We start from the raw sequence: 27,176 nt of genomic DNA, 5'->3' as shown, positions 1-27,176 counted from the left end.
TGAAGTCAAGCTTTCACTTTTTGAAGATGACATGATATTATAAATGGAGAATCCGATAGACTCCACCAGAAGTCTGCTAGAACTGATACATGAATTTAACAAAGTTGCAGGATACAAAATCAATGTACAGAAATCAGTTGCATTTTTATACACTAATAATGAAGCAGCAGAAAGACAAAGAAACTGATCCCATTCACAATTGTGCCAAGAAGCATAAAATACCCAGGGATAAATCTAACCAAAGATGTAAAAGATCTGTATGCCGAAAACTATACAAAGCTTATGAAGGTAATTGAAGAAGATACAAAGAAATAGAAAGACATTCCCTGCTCATGCATTGGAAGAATAAATATTGTCAAAATGTCAATACTACCCAAAGCTCTCTACACATTCAATGCAATGCCAATCAAAATTGCACCAGCATTGTTCTTGACACTAGAACAAGCAATCCTAAAATTCATATGGAACCACAAAAGGCCCCGAATAGCCAAAGTAATTTTGAAGAAGAAGACCAAAGCAGGAGGCATCACAATCCCAGACTTGAGCCTCTACTACAAAGCTGTAATCATCAAGACAGCATGGTATAGGCACAAAAACAGACACATAGACCAATGGAATAGAATAGAAACCCCAGAACTAGACCCACAAACGTATGGGCAACTAATCTTTGACAAAGCAGGAAAGAACATCCAATGGAAAAAAGACAGTCTCTTTAACAAATGGTGCTGGGAGAACTGGACAGCAACATGCAGAAGATTGAAACTAGACCACTTTCTCACACCATTCACAAAAATAAACTCAAAATGGATAAAGGACCTGAATGTGAGACAGGAAACCGTCAAAACCCTAGAGGAGAAAGCAGGAAAAGACCTCTCTGACCTCAGCCGTAGCAATTTCTTACTTGACACATCCCCAAAGGCAAGGGAATTAAAAGCAAAAATGAACTACTGGGACCTTATGAAGATAAAAAGCTTCTGCACAGCAAAGGAAACAACCAACAAAACTAAAAGGCAACCAACGGAATGGGAAAAGATATTTGCAAATTACATATCGGACAAAGGGCTAGTATCCAAAATCTATAAAGAGCTCACCAAACTCCACACCCGAAAAACAAATAACCCAGTGAAGAAATGGGCAGGAAACATGAATAGACACTTCTCTAGAGAAGACATCTGGATTGGCCAACAGGCTCAATGTCGCTCCTCATCAGGGAAATACAAATCAAAACCACACTCAGATATCACCTCACGCCAGTCAGGGTGGCCAAAATGAACAAATCAGGAGACTATAGATGCTGGAGAGGATGTGGAGAAACGGGAACCCTCTTGCACTGTTGGTGGGAATGCAAACTGGTGCAGCCACTCTGGAAAACAGTGTGGAAGTTCCTAAGAAAATTAAAAATAGACCTACCCTATGACACAGCAATAGCACTGCTAGGAATTTATCCAAGGGATATAGGAGTACTGATGCATAGGGGCACTTGTACCCCAATGTTTATAGCAGCACTCTCAACAATAGCCAAATTATGGAAAGAGCCTAAATGTCCATCAACTGATGAATGGATAAAAATTGTGGTTTATATACACAATGGAGTACTACGTGGCAATGAGAAAGAATGAAATGTGGCCTTTGTAGCAACGTGGATGGAACTGGAGAGTGTTATGCTAAGTGAAATAAGTCATACAGAGAAAAGACAGATACCATATGGTTTCACTCTTATGTGGATCCTGAGAAACTTAACAGAAACCCATGGGGGATGGGAAGGAAAAAAAAAAGAGGTTAGAGTGGGAGAGAGCCAAAGCATAAGAGACTGTTAAAAACTGAGAACAAACTGAGGGTTGATGGGGGGTGGGAGGTAGGGGAGGGTGGGTGATAGGTATTGAGGGCACCTTTTGGGATGAGCACTGGGTGTTGTATGGAAACCAATTTGACAATAAATTTCATATATTGAAAAAAAATTAAAATAAAAAAATACAAGGATATATGTGAAAGGCTTAGCATGATACCATTAACATTTATTTTTTTAATGTTTATTTACTTTGAGAGACAGAGAGAGAGAAAACCAGTGGGGAAGGACAGAGAGAGGGAGAGAATCCCAAGCAGGTTCTACACTCGGTGTGACATGGGGCTCAATCTTATGACCATGAGATCATGACCTGAGCTAAAGTCAAGAGCTGGATGCTTAACCAGCTGAGCTACCCAGGTGCCCCAATATATTAACAGGTAAACTTTTCACTAACTCATGATCAGACCCACTAAATAGACATTTTCATTAGACCATAGAATTTTCTTTCTCAATTTCATTATCTACCATAAACATAATTGATTTACATAGATATGGACTTGGTGTTCATCAAATAACCAGTAATAATATTTGCTGTCTTATATTAGGGTCACTCCATTCGACTGAACTTTATTAATCACAAATCATGGAGGAAAGAGAGATGGGCACCAAAGAAATAGAAGGAATTTAAGAAAAAAAGGACAATAGGTATAAGTGGGAGAGTAAAATAAGCACTTAATCAAAATAAACCTAAGGCAGAATTCTTGTACATTAAGAAAACTCCCACAAGTACTGGATTTTAAACCTCTGCACAAGTGAGCCACAGACTTTACACATGTCACCCAGCTTGGGTAGGTCTGCGTTTCCTCATTTATAATGTAGGGCCTGGACTGAATCATCTCCCACTCGCCTCTACCCTTCTAGAATTGTCTTGAATTGGAGAATGTTAGCAACTAAAGTCTTGAAAGCAAATCCAAAGCTTTAAAAATTCCAGTTTTTAAAAAAAAATTCTATTAAGCAACTAAGTGTGATCTTTACAAGTAGCAGTACTTTCACTCTTTTATATAAAAGTTTTGTAGAATTTAATCTGAACAGCCATGGAAAAGCCCCGGTCATTTCTCCAAAGTCAAACTGATGACAGCTGTTAACCAGGAAAAACATCTGGAAAGCCATCTGCTACAGTTCACGCAGGAGTTCTCAGACTCAAGCTATTCCCTGATAGGTATGTAGAACCCTAACTCTCTGTGTGACTTCCTGGAACACCTTTCATTTGGATTTTCCAGGATGGGAATACCGCCAGAGGACAGTGTGGGCTTGTTGAAGAGTAGAGGCATGCGCTAAGGGTTCTCTGGAAGTTATTCTAAGGCAGAAAATGCTACTTACAATCAGTGCCACAGTTCATCAGTTTGTATATTTTAAAACCAAGTATGGAGGGTCTCCAGGGTGCAGGTCACTGTAGCAGTAGAAGAGCATGGACCCTGCTACTGAGGCACTTATAGTGCGATGCGAGAGGCGGGCGCACAGGCACAGCATTGCAGCACAGTGTGCAAAAGCCCAAAGCAGAATAGCAAAGCTTAAATCCAAGATGATGATGCACAAACCCTGTCATCAGGGCGGCTGTTTTCAGAACAGTGAAGGATAAAGCTAAGCTGTGCTTTCTTTGGCCTGCTTTCCACTGAAGCACTTCCATAAAGCGATCTCATTAAGGTAAATCATATCGACTCAGTTCCTTATCCAATAATTACAAAATAATGATTTTTTTTAGGTCACAGCTATTTGCTTCTTGTCTTTTCCATCCAATTGGGAGCCAAGTCCTTTAATTCTTCTGCTGTTGTTCTATGACACCCTGTTCCTAGCACCATTTTTCATCTTCTTTATCTCTTGCTTAGATTATTGCACCCTCCCTGTTTCTGTGCTTGCCTAGCTCCAAATCATTGTCACCTTTGTTACCTGATATTTTAACTAAGGCATTTGGATCAAATGGAAATATGCTTTCACAAAAAGACAAAATAAATAAAAATACTAACTTTCAACTAATGATTAAGTAACATGTGAAACTAATTCTTCATCCAAGTCCTAAATGTTATTTCATCTCTGTGCATAACCCCACACTTCCTCCCATATTTGATGCCATATTATCAAAATGGTCCAGTTCGCATTGCAAAATTAAAATACCCTGCCTCCCTCCCCATACAGATACCAACGTACTCCTCCTAAAACACTTAACCCCTCACCCTACTTGTTTGCTTAAAACTCTTCAGTGACCTCACATTGCCAAAGCAAAGGTTCTCAAACTTGAATGTGTTTGGGAATAACTTGAAGAGTTGTTGTTGTTGTTGTCATTGTTGTTGTTGTTGTTGTTATTGTTGTTAATGTAAATTGTCAAGGCCAAACCTCCCAAGATTCTGATTCCATAGTTCTGGGTTGCAGAGTGTACAGGATCCAGCCCACTATGGCACAGACACCCTCTTTCCTGCTGTTCTTACTGGCAGCTCCTCTATTTCTACACTCCCTCCAGTCTCTCCCTCTTTCTGTAAATTCCTTGCGGATAGGAATGTGACTGTGTTCCTAGTACCTAGAAGAGTACTTAGGAAATGGATGGCTCTCCATAGTTACTTTTCAATGAAGGAAAGAAGCAAATGCATACTCAAAATCATTCTGCTTGATTCGGTAAAACTAGAAACATGTGACATTTTGGCAGATACCTGAAATGAGTGCATAAATTGGACAAAGATTGAAAGAAAGAGTATTCAGCTTTTGTTTTGATTAACATCTATTTCTGATTATCCTTAGAGAAGGAAATTCTAATTTATGACTTCTATAATTATTGTGAAGATAGTTCTAAACATGTAGATTTTTAGAAAAACAATTCGTTGGGGCGCCTGGGTGGCTTGTCGGTTAAGCATCCAACTTCAGCTCAGGTCACGATCTCACGGTCCGTGAGTTCGAGCCCCGCGTCGGGCTCTGTGCTGACAGCTCAGAGCCTGGAGCCTGTTTCAGATTCTGTGTCTCCCCCTCTCTCTGACCCTCCCCTGTTCATGCTCTGTCTCTCTCTGTCTCAAAAATAAATAAAACGTTAAAAAAAAAAAAAAAGAAAAACAATTCACCTGCTTTTAATTTTCTGGGTTATTAATTTACAAAGACCTAGAGCCTAAATGCTTCAAGGCAGTTGGCCGAAGAATAAGTAAGTGCCACCTTAATATGTTTATTTTAAATCACACCAAAGACTTTAAAATTACACCAAAGATTTTCTGAGGAAGGTATAAGTGATCTAGATAAATGTGAACCTGGCCTTCTTCAAAGTTCATAAAGACCTGCCCCTCTGCACTTTCAGCCGATGGGATCTCACTATAACCCACTTTGCCAGGGTGATGAATCTTTTATAAGGTGATAGTCCAAATAAAAACACATATGAGGCAATCAGGTATTGAAGTACCGTTTTTCACAAAAAAATAAGAATAAATGCTATTTTGTTTTTTGTGTTCTGGTCATCATGGATGAGAAGATACATTAAGGCATGCACTTTGACATGCATGTTCCTCTCTACCTGAAACATTTTCCCTCTTCACACAAACATTTCTTTCTCATCCTTTAGATCTTAGTCTGGGAAAAGTATGCATCAGGAGCTCTTCCCAGCTGGTCACCATCTGGGTTAGTTGCCACATCTCTCTGTTCCCAAATGCTGGTGTTTATCATAGCACCTAACACTGTGTGTCAAAATTACACATTTAGTATTGGTTAGTCTCCCCATTTGACCATGAGCTCTTGAAGAGAGAAATGCTATCATGTTCTCCATTATATCCCTAGTGTCTAGAATAGAACCTACAATAAAATAGGCATGGAATAAACATTTGTCCAGTAAATCAATGGTATGTGTGTATTTGTTCAATAAAAATCACTGGGTATCATCACAGCCTACAGATTACTTACATTTTTATCTTGTTCTCCTTGTTCCCATACTTTCAAGCCCTGCAAAATTACCCAGTGTCTGATATAATTTCAAAAAAGGCATAAATCGTATAGACTGGAAGGGCAGCAATCTGGACTCAGTCCTGGCTCAACCACTAAGTAGCTAAGTGATCTTTTACAGATCACTTTTTCCTCTCCATTCCTTATTTTTGTCACCTATAAAAGTTAATTTCTAGCCCAAAGATTCCAGGAATCCAAAAAAATATCTTCATATTTCAGGCAAAATACTTATTCCTCTGATTATAATGCTAGATTGTTCTCCTAGGGATAGAAGTTTCCATGACCCAGTTTTGTAACACTAATGAAGATCCAATGGCTTTAAGCACATAGCGTTTATTTTCCTTTATTCTAAGCAGAATTAATATTGGAAGGAAGAAATGGTGACTTTGTGCCTACTGGTGATAGCAACAGCTTGGTGGTCAGATCAGGTAGCACTGATGCCAAATGTGGGTAGGTTGGTTCACAGTCCACATGGCCATATGCGTTACATGTGTTGCTGTCCCATCATTTAATCCCAGCCACCTGGGGCTCATGAAGAATGGAAAAGTGACAGTGAAGTACATGATATCAACATCAACCATACCACTTAAATCCGGATAGGAGTCACGATGTGGCTCATACAGTTTCTAAACTGTAGAAAGAACAATATCATCTTACCTTAATTTCTTCAGATTTTATAAAGGTCTAAGAATATAATCAGATATTGTACATGGAAATTTTGGTAAGTTGCAAAATGATTATGCAAATGTTAGTTCTTAGATAAAATTACACTGTCACAGAACCTACCTTTGAAATAACCTGAGGATCATTCAGTCTGTATATATTATTGAGCACATAATATGTGTCAGATGTGGTTCTAGGCATGGTTCTAAAATAAGTTTATCCATTATTCTAGTTAGACAGAAAACAAACACATAGGTAAATAAATAAATTATTAAAATAATTTTCAAGGCATCGGAGAGGGCTACTTTTAACAGTGAAGCTTAGGAAAGACCTAAAAGGTATCATTTGGTTTGAGAGCTATGAAGATAACGAGGATTACTATCCTAAGCAGATGCAAAGGCCCTGAGGCAGGAATGAACTTGATATATTTAAGGAATGGAAATAGGCTGCTGAGGTTAGAACATAGAAAATGATGCACAAGAGGAAGAATATGAATCAGAGGGAGAGGTGGGGGCCAAGGGAAAGAATTTGGGTTTTATTCTTTGGGCAGTGGAACACCATTGGAAAATTCTAAAGCAATGTAGTCACATGTCAGTAACCCTACTCTTTAAGCTAATTTTTCTCCTCAGAAGAAAGGGCTAAGTAGATAAGGACTGTCTCAGGGAAATTTAAACCAACTAAGTTCACACACTTTTGTTTGCTTCCTTAAACCTGTTAAATATTTTACTCCACCTGCTTCACTTAAATGAAAAGGTCACTTTTAATTTATTTATTATTGGTTTGATTTACTGAAAACCAAAATAAGACCAGGGGTCATTTGCAATAAGTAGTGACTGTCAGTCAGTGATCCTGGAATTCAAAATGAAGGATTATTAGAATTCCTTCCCTGTTTTGACTTGTTAATTATTTTTAGTATTCCATTTTGAGAGACACTGCAGGTAGGAAGATTAGACAGTGCATTAGGATTTATGAACAGCTCATTTTAATAAAAACCTTAATACTTTATGGAGAATTAGGTTTACTAATAAAAATATACTGACTGTCATCCTTTCCAATACATTTATCCACAGTTATTTATTGAGCATTATAGTTTTATAGTTTAGAATTTGATCTTATAGTTTCACCTAGGCAAAAGCTCATCTTAATAGATTTTTAGTAGAAAATGAAATATGATCTTAGAAAATTTAGTAGTTCTTAGTAATTTATGTGAATTTCTGAGTAGACATTAGAAGAATTGAGATATTTGTTGCACTTTAAATCTGTAAAATTTAAAGAAGTATCATTTTAAAGATGAAGTCTAAGAGTATCAGGATCAAACCAATTTATTTCTCTTTGTTATATTGTTACTTATTTAAAGATTTTGGAAAAAAAAAAAGTAAAAAAACATGGGCACCTGGGTGGCTCAGTCGGTTGACCATCCAGCTTCGGCTCAGGTCAGAATCTCACGATTCGTGGGTTCCAGCCCCGCATCAGGCTCTGTGTTGACAGCTCAAAACCTGGAGCCTGCTTCAGATTCTGTATCTGTCTCTCTCTGCCCCTCCCCTGCTCACATTCTGTCTCTCTGTGTCTCTCAAAAATGAACAAACATTAAAAAAAATCTTTTTTAAGTAGAACAAATATTTTGGTTTTGTTTTCGATTGGAAAGATTTGTATTTGAATAACATTAAAGTCTTCCTCAAAGCTAGTCAGGTTTTAAAAAACAGGATTTAAGCAGTCTAGTGTGTGCAAAATTATGCTTACCCTGACATGCCTGCACACACACACACACAAACACGTACACACACACACAAACACATACAGACTAAATTCATATCTTCATTCTCTAGTATGCAAGGCTTGAAAAGAGGTGGCCAAGTTTAAACTTTTGGATGCTGACTATTCTTTTATGGCCACTGCTTCTTTCTCTGCAAAGTTCACCCCTGAATAGCAAGTCCGTGTGAATTCCCTGCAATGTGCAACAATCACACCTTCACACAGAGAGAGGGACTAAAGGGGTCTGTATCTAGACAGACATTTCTAAATCAGCCAAGAAGAGACCTTTGTTGTCATTTGAAGGTTTTTCAGTATTCTGCTGTGGGCTTGTGGGTATGCTTAAGAAGTCTCAATGTCAACCCAGACATGTTAGAATTTAGGAAACGCTTTTCTGACTTATTTCACAACATTCATAAATTTTGCTCTGTACCTGAGTGCAAATTCCTTTGAATTTGAAACTTGAAAATCTCTTCTAGACAAGTGTTGGCTTTTTCTTTGTAACAGCCTTTGGAAGAATTGTGAAGCAGAATAGATGTTCTATAGCCAGCAACATGCTAGCATTATTCTCACTGAAAGAGTGAACTTGAGACTTAGCATATAACCAATGTTTTAAACAAAAATTGTGGAACATCCTAAATTGCTTAAGCTACATGTCTAATTTAACAGTGAACATATTTAAATGAAGATGAGCTGAAGGGTTTGGTAGTCATGGCAACACGATGTGAAAATATACCATGTCATTCAAGTCTATTAGAAAAAAATATATTATCATTCCAAAGGTTTCTGTTGCTACTTTAAATACTGACTGTAGAAGAGGAAAGAAGAGGGTGAGGGAATGGGGGGACCATGGAATATATTTAATTATTTTCACTACCAAAAAAATGCTGGTTTGAAGATAATCTGATTTAAGTTCTAAATTACTTTGACTATAGATGAAATGGACATTAAAGAATATGAGGAAAATAAACAGAAAACAAAATTTCTCCCTTAACAAAACTGTGTTAAATCTACTTCCTGCAAATAAGAGTTTAAAAGTAAAGAGTAATTATATATTTTTTAACATTTAATTGACTTTTTTTAGAGCACATAATTTGTGACTATTCATATGAGAAACAAAACATCAAAAACACAACTTTCAATTAGTTTCAACAAATATGCAAGATATTCAGAGCTTTTCAAAATCATAAAATGGATAGGTGATTAAGCTGAGATTGTTGCAGATAATTTAAAACACAGAAAAACAAAAAGGGAAATCATCTATATATTATGTTCATTAAAAATACCAGCTAAGATTTTGAAATCTATTCTTAAGTTTTATTTTCTATGCTAGAAATCCATATCTAGCTGTACATTTTTTTCTTATAAAAATACAATCACACTACACATATTTGTCTGTAATTTGAGAGCTTGAGAGCCTGGCTTTGGGATCATACATAGTTGGATTCTGGTTTCAGCTCCCAGCCCCATTTTGAATGCTATGTTCTGGGGCCCATCTGAGCTTCCATTCCCTTATATGGAAAAAAAGACATAATAAAAGCACCTCTAGCTAAGGGCCATTGTCGGACCAGGAGATATCAAACAGAATTTAAAAAGACAATCAATAGATGTCAAAACAGATTTGACAATGTTAGAATTTGCTGCCAGAGGTTTTAACACAGCCATTGCAAAAATGCTTCAATAAGCAATTATGAACACACTTAAAAATAATGGAAAAAAATAGTCTCAGCAAGGAATTAGAAAATATAAAGAAGAACCAAATGGAAAATTGTTTATTTTAGAACTAAAAAGTAAAATAACTGAAATTAGAAAACCTCAGTAGATGGACTTAGCAATAGAACAGAGGGACAGAGGAGAAAAAAATCAATAAGCCAAAAAATGGAATAATAGTAATTACTCATTCTGAATAGAGGAAGAGGACTAAAAATATAAAAATGAACAAAGCCTCAGGGACCTATAGGACTAATACAAAAGATCTAATGCCCATATCTTCAGAGTCCCAGAAGGAGAAGAGAAAGAGGCAGTACTGGAAAAGTATTAGGAGAAACAATGGCCAGAAATTTCCCAAATTTGACAAAAAACAAATAAAAATACCATAAATGTATAGATTTAAGAAGTTGACCAAATCCCAAATAATATAAGCTTAAAGAAATCTATACCAAAAAACATCATAGTCGAACTTTTCAAAAATAAAGACCAGGGGCGCCTGGGTGGCTCAGTCAGGTAAGCTTCCGACTTCTGCTCAGGTCATGATCTCACGGTTTGTGAGTTCAAGCGCCACGTCGGGCTCTGTGCTGACAGCTCAGAGCCTGGAGCCTGTTTCAGATTCTGTGTCTCCTTTTCTCTCTGACCCTCCCCCGTTCATGCTCTGTCTCTATCTCAAAAATAAATAAACATTAAAAATTTTTTTCTTAAATAAAGACCAAAAAAAAAAAAAAAAACAATTTAAAAGCCAGAGAGAAACACTTTATTTATAGGGGGGAAGCAATTTGAGTAACAGTGGACTTATCAGAAAACATGGAGGCCAGAAGTAAGTGGTACAGCATTTTTAAAGTACTGAAAGAAAAGATCAACCCAGAATCCTATATCCAGCAAAAATATCCTTCAGGAAGGAAGGGGAAATCAAGACATTCTCAGATGAGGCAAAACAGAAAACCTGTCAACAACAGACCTGCCTTAACAGAATGGTTATAGGAAGTTCTCTAAACAGAAAAGGAATGATAAAAGGAGGAGTTTGGAAGCATCAGGAAGAAAGAACATCATAAACAAAAACATGAATAAATGCAGTAGACTTCCCCGTCCCTCTTGAGTGTTCAGAAAGGAGTGAGGACTAATTTTGTAAGGACATCTGGACTCGAAAAGGTATGGGGAGCTCTAGGAAAGTCTGGCTCAAAGGAGTGATGTGTTTGGACCTGAAATTTAGGAGGATCATCCTGGATGCTATAGGGATGCCAGAGTAATCCAGAATGAGATGATGGAGACCTTAGACCAGGGCATCTGCAGAGAAGATGATAAAGTGCTCTGTTTCTGAAAATGTTTTGAAGGTGCATTCGACAGGATTTGCTACTGATGATTGTATAGCAAGAGGGAAGGAACTTCAAGGACAATGCCATGATTTTTGTTCTCAACAATTGGAAGCATAAGGTTGCTGAACAGCTGTGGGGAAAGATGAGTTTAGGAATAAGCCAATGAAAATTAAAACTTTAGAACACTTAAATTTCTTGATTATCTTCTCATACAAACATCCTAAAAGCTACATTTATCTGTTTGTGTATTAGTATCAACCTCAAATTTGGAGATTTGGAAATATCAAGACTGTTAACTATGATTTGAGCAATACATACACAATGATGCAATACAAGAGAAAAATGACAAAACTGCATTTAAAAGTGTTTAGGGGGTGCCTGGGTGGCTCAGGTAGTTGAACGTCCAACTCTTGATTTCAGCTCATGTCATGATCCTAGGGTTGTGGGATTGAGCCCTGTGTTGGGCTCCATGCTGAGCTGAGCCTGCTTGAGATTCTCTCTCTCTCTCTCTCTCTCTCTCTCTCTCTCTCTCTCTCTCTCTCTCTGCCCCTCTCCCCTGCTTGTTCTCTTTCTCTCTAAAATAAATAAATAAATAAAAATAAATAAAAGTGTTTAGAATTAAAAACTGTAAAAGTAAGTATTTAATACACTTAAAATATGAAAATGTATAAATATTATAAAACATCAAAAAATGAACTATAAAATATGACTGATAGCCATACCTTAACATTCCAGTGAAAATAATTACTAAGCAAGAGTAATTACAATAAAATGAACAGAAATAACAAACTATTCCCAGTGTAAAAATGAAATAAATTCAACCAATAATTTTTAAAAAGAAAGTAAAATAATATTTATTTTTCAAAAGGTAAAATCCTTAAAAAGACAAAGGGTATTAATGATGTCATTGCAGGGTTTTGAGTGTATTTTTTATGTATTCTTTGTGCATATTTTTTAGCTCTTACAAAAAAAGTTTTTTTGGAGCCTTGGTTTTGGGGAAAATGAGGACATAATTATAAACCAACTCCAGATATGTTCCTTTGACTCTTTAGTTTTCAAACAATTTGTGCATTATTTAATACCTTTGAAGACTTTTTAAAACAACTTTTTGTTATTTGCAAGAGCTGAAATGTTTTTATTGAGTGAAAGTTTAAATTTGTGTTTCAAAGAATATATTACCAATTTATCTTCTTTTAGTTTTATCACTTACAGATGGGTATTCTACTTTTCAGAAAGTCTTTGAACTAAAGTAGGAATTGTTTGTGCAGTTGAAGCTTTGCTCTGTCAATTTTCATTGTTCTCTTTCTTTTGGAAATTATTTACATATGGAAGAATGCTTTCTAAGCAGATGCACCTTGTTTATATGAAAATTTTTTAAACTGGTTGAAATGTAAGATAGAAAGGATTCAAATTTCAGATTTTTTAAAAAGATCTGAAATAACAATAACAATACCAACAAAAATATAAGTATTTCAGTTCTTTAAAATAGCACAAAATACCAGAACACCTGAATGTAGAAAATTGACATTTAAACTCCCAAATACATAGCCTTCTGTGGTAGTGTCTTTTAAAGTAGTTGCAGCGAAATTCTAAAATCTTAAAGCCCTCACAGTGGTTTAAGATAATGTTGCTGTTTCATTTTGTTTCTTCTTCAGAGCTAATCAGATCTTACCTTTATATTTGTATCCTTATCCCTTCTGTTCCAAAGTGTATTGAATCTAAACTGGCTTTGAATGGCCCATTTAATCCCTCCCATGTGGGATGAGGACTTTTTCTTTTCTTTTTTTCTTTTTTTTTTCTAATCACAGCTAAACATCCTTCCGCAAGTGTTACATTTTCCTATATTGCCTACAGGTTATTTTGAAAAGTTACATTTTCTTTTAAGTGTGTAATCACTATGTTTTCAAATGTGCTCAAAATATAATTATAGGCTTACTTGTATTTTTCCACATTTAGTAAAAATTAATACAAACAAAATAAAGATCATTACAAGAAAAATTTTAAATTTTAAATTATATCATGCATCACTGTGAATAAAAAGTTTTAACCACTCAAAATTTATTAGAAGGTTTTGTGTCTTTGTTCTCTGCTGTATCACCACCACTTGAATTTTGCCTAGAATATAGTACATTTTCAATATACATTTGCTGAATAAATGAGTGATATGTGTTTCCTGTACTTGAGAATATTTAAATCTGCTTTGGAAGACAAGAAAATGGGATGGATATGTTAAGCATAATGAATAACTTAGTGTCTTATAAGGCATAGGCAAAATTCATAAACCGTGTTAGGTAAAGAGAAGGAATAAGCAAGTAGCTTGCAGAATAGGCGTGTTCCATGGATGTAGATGTTAGTTACGTATGAGACAAGCTGGCTATGGATCAAGTAAGTAAAGCATGTGTGTACTAAGTATCTAATATGCATCATATGGTAAATGTACATGAGTTAGATGGGGCGCTCAACATTCAGGTGTATTAAGTCGTCCACCTTCGGATGACATACATTCTGACAAAGCCTGTTACTGCTCATCAGGTTAATTGGCAACCTTTAACTATGGCCAGGTGTACTGGCCTCTGTTATAAAATGTGTGTGTTGGTGTAGGCACCTTCCATCTGCCAAGCCCTTTTGCTCAAACATCACCTGTGCTCCTCATAACCACATCAGCATCAGCAGGAGAAAGATGGTATTTATATCATTACATAATCCAGAATTCAGGCAGAAGATTCCTACTCTACTTTCCCTTTTCCTCTCACATCTCTTGCCTCTCTCTTCTTGCTAAGTATTTAAAATGACTTAATGGTCTAAGTGACTCGAGCATCTTATTTTGGTCCGTGACCTTTTCTGTTCCATGGTCTCTGGAGTAACTTACTAAACCACAAACTTAGAGTCCACCTTGCATCATATCCATATGGCATAATTTTCATAATGGTAGTATGTATAAGTATGTATTACTTTATAATAAAAAGAGCATGCATACTCATTTTTAAAAATTTTAGGACTCAGCACAATTCCCTCTTTTTTCTTCCCAATGAGACGATTTGAGAACCAAAGTGTGCTTATTATTAACGCAGTTGGTACAAGCTTTATAAGTGCCCTGTAGTTTAAATTTTATGTCTTTGCACTTAAACAGATATTTTCACTTTAATGGGATTGGATACATTTCTGATTAGTAAAAACTTAAAAATAATAGAACTGTTCAAGAGTTTTAAAATTACCTCAAATCATAAAAATCAAATGCCAAGTGTCATCTAGTTGATAACATAGCTATAAATAAATGATACTAAAAGAAAATAGTATCTTAGTTTTTTAGATAATTGGGCTCTGCTATCTGAACTCAGTAAAGACATCATAGCCCATGGGTAATCAAAGAGAAAACCGATGATACGGGCTCTTCTTCCAGTTTCCTTACATATGCAATTCAGGCCAATTTCCAACCAGTTTGATGAGCCAAGAAAAGGAAGGAAGTCTGCAATACTGCAGACTGACAGCATGATAAGGGAAATTATAGCCCTTAAGGAAGCAAAAGCAGCGTAAGGGGTTGCTGAACTTGTGATTGAATTGTCTGGGGCTCTCAGTGGGCGCATTAAGATCTTGGTAAGCCAAATGAGATTCACAACACAAGAGTGCCCAAGGTCCTGGTGCAAAACCCTGTAGAGAGGATGGGTAAATGCTTATCTAATCTCAGTAGTTTCAAGGGGCTTTTTTTTTAAGTACCAGACTCACAGTTGAATACCAACTTGAAATCAGTGGGAGATGGAAACAAACAAACAAAGAGGTATTAGTAGATGTTGCACCAGATGCTAATGAGCATGATGGTCTGTAAGTATAGGAAGCAGAAACCTGATACTTAAAAGGCACAGACCGTTGGGCTTATTTCTTGTTTAAGACCCTCGTGGAAGGCTATGAGTGAACCTGAGCAGCCTTGAACAGATAAGGAAATCAATAGAACTTTAAGCTTCATCCAGCTTTATGAAGAGTGGCAAATAAAGAAAAAGACTGTATGCTATAGGATGCTCTATCTGTGTTCCTTTTTGAAAACGGTACTATAATTTGGGAGAAAGGAATTTTCAAAGTGATGGTAAATTCAGTAGGCCAAAAAAAGAAAGTGCCCTTTTATTAACTGACTACAGTAATGACAAGTTTAGATATTTCACTTTGTCATTGGCATTACAGATAATGCCTATAATTTCTTAATGTGAGTTGCTGTCTGATTCTTTCCCACATTCGACACTATAGATTGTACCCTAGTTGAAATAGTCTTTTTCCTCTGCTTCCACAAGACTACATGATTCTGATTTACCTCTTCACCTCCTAGATTTTAGTTTCTTCCACTGTATCAGTTAGCTACTGCTATATAACAAACCAACACAGAGGCTTAAAACAACATAGCAATTCTTTCTCACAATGCTATCAGTTATCTGGTCTAACTAGATGATTTTTTTTTCCATGTGATGTTGGCTAGGATATGTTATACAGCTGTGTTTACCAGGAACTCAGCTGAGACTGGAACATCCAAATCAGCCTCATTCACATCTCTGGATGTGATGTCTGGAACTGGTTATCTTATCTGTGATGACTGGAACTAGTTAAGGTTGGCTGAGCCTTTCTTTCCATCAGGGTATCAGGCTTGGTGGAGTAGGCCTCTGAGATGACAAAAATGGAAGCAATAAGACCTTCCAAGGTCTAGGTCTGAAAATTGTCCAGTGACATTTCCACCACATTCTATTGGTAAAAGCAAGTCATCAGATTCAAGGTAAGGGGCCACAGGCTGTACCTTTTAATGAGAAGAATGGCAAAAAAACAAACGAATACAGCCACATTCATCTATTCCTCTCTGTCTTGCTAACCAGTACTTTTATTGCTGAAGAATTGGACCTTAGTTTTCTCCTTCTCTCTTCCTAAATTTCTCTATTCACAGAACTTCATCTGAAAGCTCTTCAAGTGTCATCCAACACTTTCTATATTCTGACTCTACTGACTTGCTTTTGATCTCAGAATGAGCCAAGATGTCTCACATGACCTCCACTCAAAACATCCTCTTCCAGGGGCGCCTGGGTGGCTCAGCTGGTTAAGTAACTGACTTCGGCTCAGGTCATGACCCCATGGTTCATGGGATCGAGCCCCGCATGGGCTCTGAGCTGACAGCTCAGAGCCTGGAGCCTGCTTTGGATTCTTTGTCTCCCTGTCTGTCTGTTCCTCCCCTGCTCATTCTCTATCTCTCTCTGTCTCTCAACAATAAATAAACGTTAAAAAAATTTTTTTAATCCTTTTCCATATAACTCTTCTCTCCTCAGCTGATTTGCTCCTGCTCATTCTGTAGGTATCAAATTAGGCATTGTTTCTTCTAGAATGTTTTCTTATTATCCAAGTCAGAGTCGTTTTTACACTCCAATAATATGTCATCTTCTTTCTTATTCTTGAATTGAATTCACTCTGTGGTGAAAGCTTCTAATGTGTATATCGGTACCCCCCCCCCAAGTAGATAGAATTTGTATCTAGATTATTAAATAATCTCCTAACTTTCATTCCTGTTTCCTGGCTATCTGTTACTAGTTATTCCCCAAATTATTAATTATTGGTTATCTTTAACCATGGGTTAATCTTTGAGGAAAAGTTTTTGTTATATCACACAGAATTGATAATCAACATGTATTTGCATGGGAGTTGGTGGGTTAATAAATATACAAGCCCCTGCTCAAAAGTCTTTCAATTGCTCTTGTGTACTCAAATGTACATCCTTAGCCCCACCAAGGAAATCCTTTCATAACCTGACCCCTTATGCATCAAAGAATATCTTTTTCTGTTTATCAGTGCACTCTTGGCTTTAATTTTTTTTTTCCAACATCCTTATGTTTATCACTGCTTTGCCTCTTATTCTTGATTGCCCCACTTGATGAACTCTTTCAGATAGAGGTCCCTATAGTATTAAATATGAGATGACAAGTGATTTAAACAAGCTATTTTTTTAAAAAGCTATTTCTTTTTTAAAATTATTTTAATGTTTATTTTTGAGAGAGACAGAGACAGAGCACAAGCAGGGGAGGGGCAGAGAGAGAGGGAGACACAGAATCCAAAGCAGGCTCCAGGCTCTGAGCTGTCCTCACAGAGCTTGATGCAGGACTCAAACCCACAAACTGGAAGATCACAACCTGAGCAGAAGTCAGACACTCAACCGACTGAGCCACCCAGGTGCCCCAAAAGCCACTTCTTTCTTACATAAGACAAAACATAATGATTCCAGGGCTGATATTGCAAGGCCAGTGGTGCTGGGAACCTCTCTTCCTCCCCCCATTCTCCACATGCAGTTTTCATCTCAGGACTTGAGATGGCTTCCCTAGCTCCCACCATCCCATCCACATTCCAGCTGAGGGAAGGGATGCAGGGGAAATGAAGGTTGTGTAGTTATTCTTTTAAGAAATTACACACATCCCTTAGCTCATGTCCCACTGACTAAACTACAGGCACATGGCCACATTTTATTGCAAAGAGATGATGGAAAGTAGAATTTAACTGGTATCCATGTGCTCAACTACAATTTGAAGTTTCTCTCTATTCCTAAAGAAGGAGAAAATGGACACCGGGAATAAAAAGTTATCTTTGCCACACTTTTGTTTACATATTTCAAAAACCTAACATATTATGGAGTGGGACAGAGCAACATTCAAATCCCAGCCCTGCGTCTCACTAGTTGTATTACCTTAGGCAAATGATTTAAACTTTCTTAGTCTCACTGGTTAATGTGAAAAATGGTATATACCTGTCAAGGCTGGTGAGAAGACTGTGCATATAAAATACCTATCACACTTTTTGCCTCATTGCATCCCTGAAAGTAAGATGAGTCACCAGCAATTCTACTGGAGCCATCGGAGTAAATTTGGCCAGGCTCTCCTTCTTGCCAGGCCAACTCAAACTGGCATGGACTGATCCAGAAATATAGCCTCAATTTGTACCGCCAGTGTTTCCATCAGTGCACCAAGAACATAGGCTCCATTAAGATGGATTAAGTAAGCCTCCTTGAATGGGGCATCCAAGTTCCCTACATTAACGGCAGATATCCAAGATACCTACCTTAATGCTAACTCACTGTACATAAAATGAAAAGACTTCAATTATGAAAAAAAAACCCACCTATCATAGCATCTGACATGCAGTAGGTGCTCAATATATGATGGTTACTATGGTGATTATGTTGCACTACTTCCTTTATTAAAACTTGCCAAGTGCCTCAGCCTTACATTAGGATTCACACATAGAGCGATCAGTTCCGTGCTATCAAACAGATTGTCCACTGTTTCCTATGTGTTTGTCTTTTCAACTATGAACAGAAACCAGGTGATATTTTTGTTCTATAGATGTTCCCCACATTGCCCGATCCCACACATAATAAAATAGTCAAACTATTTCACAATCAAGGTCAATGTTGAATAACCTAGGATCAAGAGACAAGAATATCATCCACGTTATAGGTTTTCATTTAATGCTGAGAAACCACGAAACCATGAAATAAATGGGAACATAAGTAAAAACAATGTTGTATAGCAGGCTTTTATTGCCATTAACACTTTTCAGGAAGACTTGTCCATCTCTTTGATCAAGAGATGAGAAATCTTCACAACAATGATTACTTAATCTGAGTTAACTGTGGGGAATTACTTAAGATCTCTGGGCCTCTGTTTTGTAATCTACAAAATCAGGTATAGTGACTCCTAATACATGGGGTTATTACAAAGATTAGATGAGATAATGCACATAAATTACTTTGTATGGTGCATGTTGAATACAGTAAGGGCTTCATAATATTGAGCAATTGGTGCTGCTGGTGGTGTTCCATGCATTGCTTTCATAATAGATATTGCCTTAATTGAGTGACTCAGATGGGAGAGATTCTAAAAATTGCCCTGGATGAAATCAAATTGAACATATTGAATGGAAATGAGCATATTATGAAATTAGTTGACAATTACATGCCCATTTTCAAAGTTTACATATAGTCATCATATTCATGATCAAAGGATTCATAGAAATGAGTAAACAAAGAATCAGTCAGCTGAGGGAAGCAAACTGTGCCTTGAATGCAATTGTGAAGGACCAACTAACTGTTCCACCCTAACACCAGAGCTCCACACTGGGCTAGGATGGTTGTGTGCACTTAAATGTGATGGCTGCATGCAATCACATTTGTGGTCCTGCTCAGTGAGGCAACCCACTGTCCCTGGTTTCTTATTTGAGAAATGCACTGAGTCCCCTGACAGATTTTTCTGAATAACACAACAAATTGGCTATTCCTTACAGTGGGTTTCTCACTGAGTCCTATTTGATCTCCTTGTCTGGTTAACAAAGGTTCTATTTGTCATGTTTTTTTATTTAAAAAAAAAATTTTTTTTAACGTTTATTTATTTTTGAGACAGAGAGAGACAGAGCATGAACAGGGGAGGGGCAGAGAGAGAGGGAGACACAGAATCTGAAACAGGCTCCAGGCTCTGAGCTGTCAGCACAGAGCCCGACGCGGGGCTCGAACTCACGGACCGCGAGATCGTGACCTGAGCCGAAGTCGGCCGCTTAACCGACTGAGCCACCCAGGCGCCCCTGTCATGTTTTTTTAATATAATATAATTTATTGTCAAGTTGGTTCTATTTGTCATTAAAATTGAGATGTAATTCCTGTCACCAAGGAATTTAGAGATGTTATAATAGAGGTAGGTACTTGTTTAGAAAGTAAAAAGAGTATCAGAGGTAGGTGCCCGACATGTTTCCTGGGAGAGCCTGGTTCAAGAAGGAGATAAGTCAAGGCATTGATTAGATTGGCACTGAAAAACAAACAACTCCCTCCCCTGCAAACACACACACACACACACACACACACACACACACACACACACTCCAATTAGAAGTTAGCTTGGTGGTCATTAGGAAGACACCACTTGGCCACTTTAATTCGGTATTTCACCTATCTGTATTAATACATGTACTTCAGAACCAGGTTGTACCATCAGCCTTACTTTGTCTTCTGTGGAAAAGCCTTGAAATGTTTAAATTGTGTAGCATTGAAAATATATTTCTGGGGCACCTGGACAGCTCAGTTGGTTAAGTGTCTGACTTCAGCTCAGGTCATGATCTCACGGCTAGTGAGTTTAACCCCCACGTTGGGTTCTATGCTGTTAGCTCAGAGCCTGGAGCCTGCTTCAGATTCTATGTCTCCCTCCCTCTATGCTCCTTCCCCACTTGTGCTCTGTCTCTCTTTCTCTCAAAAATAAACATTACAAAAAATTTTTAAAAACAAAATATATTTCCTTTCTGGATATTGTCATGATTGTACTTAATAATTGATTTTTTTTTCTAAAAGATCATGTTTATTCCTCTTCTGTGGTTCCTGGGCTGGTCTTAGAAAGCTTCACAGTTTTATAGGGATTTAGTTACATTACTTAGCATATGGTTCTGTAAATTGGTAGTTTTTATGAAAATAAGGAAAGTATTTTGAAACATCTTGGTCGTTGTGGATATTTTGTTTATAAGCAACTCAAAATTTTGTGGTTTGAATTTTATTTATGGTTCATTAAGCAACGCTTTCAGGTTCACAAATGCTCTGAAAAATAAAGTCAGTGAGAAAAAAATAGAAAGTGATTTTTAAAGCATTTATTTTAAGGTCATCTGCTTCCTATTCTGCAATCCATTAGTGTGTAAATGGATTTAGATTAAAAAAAGATATTTTTAAAAATGGGGCATTAGAGATTATGTCCCTGTAAGAACTTCATTTTAGAAATTACTTCAGCATTTCAAAGTCAAGGGACTCAATCCAGGCCAAGGCAGGAACTAAACCACTGAGTTCACCGCCTCCCAGTCTGCTGGGCTTTTTCCTCTGGACCAAGTCGTCATTCCTGATTAAGAAAGAAAGATAAGTAAAATGTAAAACGGCTATTATTTTAGTGCTTCTGAAAGTTGTATGAAGGGTAGGACTTTGACAAGTTTATTCAAGGGTAAACCCCTCCAAGAAAACTTTGTTGAAATGTAAATGTCAAAGAATGGTTATTCTCAATAAAGTAACTAACAAAACAAAGAAAATACTGTTGTTTAATAAATCTTTTGGCCTTTGGAGGTTTAGCATTTGCAGTTTTGACCCTGTAGGCCCCTAACATGGTCTGATGTTGGAGTTTGAGTTTATTCATTATGGTTATATTTTTCTCCAGTTATCTTTGTTTGTTTTTTTAAATTATTTTTTATTTATTTATTTATTTATTTATTTATTTATTTATTTATTTTAATATATGAAATTTACTGTCAAATTGGTTTCCATACAACACCCAGTGCTCATCCCAAAAGGTGCCCTCCTCAATACCCATCACCCACCCTCCCCTCCCTCCCAACCCCCATCAACCCTCAGTTTGTTCTCAGTTTTTAACAGTCTCTTATGCTTTGGCTCTCTCCCACTCTAACCTCCTTTTTTTTTTTTCCTTCCCCTCCCCCATGGGTTTCTGTTAAGTTTCTCAGGATCCACATAAGAGTGAAACCATATGGTATCTGTCTTTCTCTGTATGGCTTATTTCACTTAGCATCACACTCTCCAGTTCCATCCACGTTGCTACAAAAGGCCACATTTCATTCTTTCTCATTGCCACGTAGTATTCCATTGTGTATATAAACCACAATTTCTTTATCCATTCATCAGTTGATGGACATTTAGGCTCTTTCCATAATTTGGCTATTGTTGAGAGTGCTGCTATAAACATTGGGGTACAAGTGCCCCTATGCATCAGTATTCCTGTATCCCTTGGATAAATTCCTAGCAGTGCTATTGCTGGGTCATAGGGTAGGTCTATTTTTAATTTTCTGAGGAACCTCCACACTGTTTTCCAGAGTGGCTGCACCAGTTTGCATTCCCACCAACAGTGCAAGAGGGTTCCCGTTTCTCCACATCCTCTCCAGCATCTATAGTCTCCTGATTTGTTCATTTTGGCCACTCTGACTGGCGTGAGGTGATATCTGAGTGTGGTTTTGATTTGTATTTCCCTCTCCACTTATCTTTGAATATACAATAAGTCTTCCGAGGATATTGTTTGTGGAATTTCCAACCCCAAAGGGAAATCCATTTTTTTAATTTTCAGAATGAAAATGGAGAGTAAAGAAATCTTAAAAAAATTATTCTTCATAACTTTAAACTAATTTTTTAATATGAAATTTATTGTCAAATTGGTTTCCATACAACACCCAGTGCTCACCCCAACAGGTGCTTCCTCAATGCCCATCACCCACTTTCCCCTCCCTCCCACCCCCCATCAACCCTCAGTTTATTCTCAGTTTTTAAGAGTCTCTTATGGTTTGGCTCCCTCCCTCTCTAAATTTTTTTTTCCCTTCCCCTCCCCCATGGTATTCTGTTGAGTTTCTCAGGATCCACATAAGAGTGAAAACATGGTATCTGTCTTTCTCTGTATGACTTATTTCACTTAGCACCACACTCTCCAGTTCCATCCACGTTGCAACAAAAGGCCATATTTCATTCTTTCTCATTGCCAAGTAGTATTCCATTGTATATATAAACCACAATTTCTTTGTGTATTTAAAGAATCACCAAGAAGGGAGCCTGGGTGGCTCAGTCGGTTGAGCGCCGACTTCGGCTCAGGTCACGATCTCGCGGTCCGTGAGTTCGAGCCCCGCATAGGGCCCCTGTGCTGACAGCTGGGAGCCTGGAGCCTACTTCGGATTCTGTGTCTCCCTCTCTCTCTGACCCTCCCCATTCATGCTCTGTCTCTCTCTGTCTCAAAAATAAATAAACGTTAAAAAAAATTAAAAAAAAAAGAATCACCAAGAACTGAAGGGGATCCCTAACATTTTCAGGTATGGGGGAAAAAACATACCATAAAGTTATTGTGAATTTGCAAAGATTTGGATTTTTTCTCTCTTACATATAAACATTCACTATGTTTATAATAGTATTAAGATAATAATTTATTTTATTTTGTTTCTCACACAATTTTTAAAAAATGACTGCTTAACAGAATCATACATGTATAAGGATAAATCTGTAAGCATCGTTTATATAATACTGCCTTACTAAAGTTGCTGCCAGGGAGAGCACAACATAGGTATTTGGTTGTTGTTGTTTTTATTCCTAATTTTTAAAAATTCTGTTAACTAAAACCACAATTAACCAGAATATGATCCACTCTGCTTTTAGGTGGAGTGTAAATGACTAAAAAAGTTGAATAGGGAACTTTTGCAAAAATTAAGGACATTTCTCAAATATACCCTCACAAGAGCATATTTAAGATTTCTATGTCTAAATCTTTAAAAGTAAGATTGAATTTCACAAAAAGTTACTTTTAGTCACTATAGCATCTTGATAACCAATAAAATATTAAGGAACATTCAGTACACTTAACCTAGGCAAGATTGTGAGCCAATGTATTTTAAACATTTATTAGAGTTTAATATAGACTTATTGCTATCTATTTTATCAAATCTTACATTGGTCAACATAAACATTACTAGGGGAAAGGTCAGTTGTTTTGATCATTTAGTTTTTTTTTTTTTCCTAGTTTGGCATCACTACAGAAGTAACCTAGAAAAAAATAACTCCTCTTCATTGAAAAGGAAAAGTATGTCTTTATTGTCACCCATGTAAAAGATATGATCTCTTTTTGAAATAACAACTTTGGGAACTGATGTGCTTGGGAAAAAATATGTATTTTCTTAAGATTTAACATCTAATTCTTAATGGATAAGTTTCTAGAATTTATTTAGGTCATAAAAATGTATCTTTTCAAAGAGAAACACAGGGAATAAATTAATGATACACTTGTTCCCTGTCCTAACTCATGGGTTCAAAAAGCATGTTGGATTCTCACCAGAGTCCCAAAGGACAGTGGTCTTCAGGTAGATCAGAAACCAAGCCTGGCCTAGGTTAGCACTGATATACCAGGGGTTCACCCATGGGTAGGGATAGAAATAAAGAGGAACCCCTTTATTTGCAGAATAAAATATCTGCAAGAAAGTGTGACATTTGTAGTCACATAGGTTATGTTTATCTGTTTGTTTTCCAGTGAGAACATTCTTGATTGGTAAATACACACTGAAAACTTTTTTTATTCCACATGTCATGTAAGACAATTAACCTCACTCATTGTTTGTTGTCTAACTGCTCATTTTGACATAATCCTTTTTTGAGAAGATTATAAATTTTAGAAGGTACAATGACTGAAGTAGTAAAAAGAATTCAGAAAAGCAGCTGTAAATGCAGAACACCCTGTAGCACTCTGACCCAACAGATGGTTCTTTCTCAGAATCAAATGCTAACGCCCACCTTCATAATTGTAATAACTTCCTGAGTGTTTACCATGTACCATGGTCTGTGCCTTGCACTTATATGAACTTAATATTCCTGGAAACCTTATGAGATAAGCACTGTTGTTGTCTTTATTTTATAGATGGCAAAAAACAAAACAAACAACACAGAGTACCGCCATTAGGGAGAGGAGTGAGCAAGCGTCATACCAGTTGGCAAGGTCCCACTAGTGTAATGAATTCTCACAAGACTGGAGCTAGATGGAAATTCAGAAGTATCTGGGGGTGAGGGGGCATGGAGGTAGCAATGCTAAAGCACTAATACCTCACCCTTGCTCGTGGGAGGATGAGAGGTGTGGCTACCAGAGACAGAAGGTGAGTGAGAAGGAGCCCAGTGTGGTTGAGTTACTAATTGAAGGTTTCCATTGCAGCAGCATATGAACAGAGACAAAGCACTGATACATATAGTAGCCAAAGCCAGCAACACCTTCCTTAAGAAAATTAGCAGCTTTCTATAGTTTCCTTTCTAAGAGAAATGAACGCTGGGTTTCATAACAATAAAAATAAATTATGTCATGAACTTGATTTTTTTTCCCCAAGGGTTGTTAAATTGAAAAGAGTTTTAAGATCTTAAGACTTATGTTCCTCGGTTTCTTGCCAAAGCAGATGTTCAGGATCAAAAATTAATTAGAATATAAATCTGTGGGTTTTGATAATTACAAATAACATGCAGTATACAAGGCTATCTGTTTCTTTGACTAAAATTCAGCTACACTTTTAATTTGACATCAAGTTCTTCAGCCAGGCATTGTGAGGACAGATGCTATTTGGCAGGCATCAACACACCATATCAAGCCTCTTTCGAGTCCTTTATGGACAGCGTTGGTGCTTTGGTTGCATTGCATTTAGACCTAACACCTGTGATAATTTCTCATCCATTTTAATTATGTCCGCTAAAATTTGGTGTGTCAGCTACCAGCCTGAGTTACGACTGAGTTCTAAAGGAAGTGAGAACTTTTGGAGTCCTTTGCAGAATAAATAATATACATTCAAAATATTAGGACCCGTGATTCTTTGAACTAAACTCCATAGCAGTGGCTTTTAAGAATCCCTGTGCAAGAGACACCTGGGTGGCTCTGTTGGTTAAGTGTCCAACTCTTGATTTCAGCTTAGGTCATGATCTCATGGTTTATGAGTTCAAGCCCCGCATGGGGCTCTGCAATGACAGTGCAGAACCTGCTTGGGATTCTCTCTCTCCCTCTCTTTGCCCCTCCCTGACTCACACACTCTCTTGCACCCCCTCACTTTCTTTCTCTCAAAATAAATAAAAATGTTTTAGAGTGCCTGAAAGGCTCAGTCAATTGAACATCCCACTTCACCTCAGGTCATGATCTCACCATTGGTGAGTTTGAGCCCTGCGTTGGGCTCTGTGCTGACAGGTCAGAGACGAGCCTGCTTCAGATTCTGTGTCTCCCTCTCTCTCTCTGCCCCTCCCCCCACAAAATAAATAAAAATAAATAAATTAAAATAAAATAAAAACATTTTTAACAATTTAAAAAAAGAATCTCTTTGTGATACAGTCCTCTTTTTCCCAGAAGCTCCCCCTTGATGGCTTCCTGAGGAACTCTTAGTCCACTTACTGCCCCAACATACCAAAAGCCCAAAATCTTTCTTGGTCACTCACCAGCAACTATGGGCAGAAGAGAAAATATTTCACTTGTGGAGCTTAAGTCAGTTTCATGCCTTTATCCACCAAATATTGTATATTGTCTTTGCATTTTATTATTTTTTCTGAGAAATGTTCTACTCAATGAGGCAATATTCTTCCATCTTCAATTTCTAGGAGAGTGTGATTAAAATAATGTGCATATATGTTGAAGGGCAGAGGAAGGTATTGCACAATATAGATGAAATAGTCATCAGTTTGTTTTACATTCTATGCATTTTTAATAAGCAGATTCCCATTTACAGGAATTAAATGTTCCAGATATTGATTTCAGAGGGATAATATATAATATGAAAATAAAGTTCGGTAACATTATGTGATGATGTGTAATTCAATATAGCTAGAACCCTGGAAAGTGAAAAATGATGCTATTCCTGTTGAAATATTTTAGAAAATCAAATTCATTCCCTGAAGTACATTATAATAAAATTGAAACAATGTTACATGATTTATTGTCTTCTAATTCCAGTTTTAAAGGGATTTTTGTGTCAAAAGCAAGGGATTCTTTGCCCCTTTTTACTCAATCACATATATATTCTGTAATGACATAAGGAAGATCTACAAAAGAAGCATAGTAAAGCAATTGTGACTTGCCAGAGGTTATACAACATAGTAATGGAAACAGCCAGGTTTCAAACTCAAAAATCAGTTTGCTCTAACTGCCGGACCTCTGTCCTCACCATTAGATACCCAGAAATGGCCAGAGTAGGGGGACCAACTTCCATGAATGGTCATGAATTTGATTTATGAAATGTTGACACATGTTAAAGTGCCCCAGGAGGAGCCTTGTCCTGGGAAATTTGTGTTTTTGTCATTTATTCTGCTAGAGAGCTGCTACTGAAGGATGGAAATTATTTTAAGGTAAAAACAGGAATGCTTGAACAATGCAAAAGGAAGCTTTTGCTGTTAGGATAGATGACGTTTGTTGCCTGGCTACAATTCATTTTAAGATGACACAAAATGATGCTACAGAGACCACAGAGCT

The 27,176-nt window shown here is 37.1% G+C and overlaps 1 protein-coding gene and 1 pseudogene across 1 annotated transcript in view; both read left to right on the top strand.

Moving 5' to 3' along the window:
* The window catches only part of LOC131490451 (transcription initiation factor TFIID subunit 4-like), a 526,620-nt gene that overhangs the window by 360,523 nt on the left and 138,921 nt on the right, over positions 1-27,176 (top strand). The gene's annotated exons all lie outside the window — the stretch shown is intronic.
* On the top strand, positions 17,247-19,419 carry LOC131503518 (small ribosomal subunit protein uS14-like; annotated as a pseudogene).

The sequence above is a fragment of the Neofelis nebulosa genome, chromosome 2 (assembly GCF_028018385.1).
Source record: "Neofelis nebulosa isolate mNeoNeb1 chromosome 2, mNeoNeb1.pri, whole genome shotgun sequence".
In the NCBI taxonomy this organism is placed as follows: domain Eukaryota; kingdom Metazoa; phylum Chordata; class Mammalia; order Carnivora; family Felidae; genus Neofelis; species Neofelis nebulosa.
This window is presented reverse-complemented; position numbering and strand designations above follow the sequence as displayed.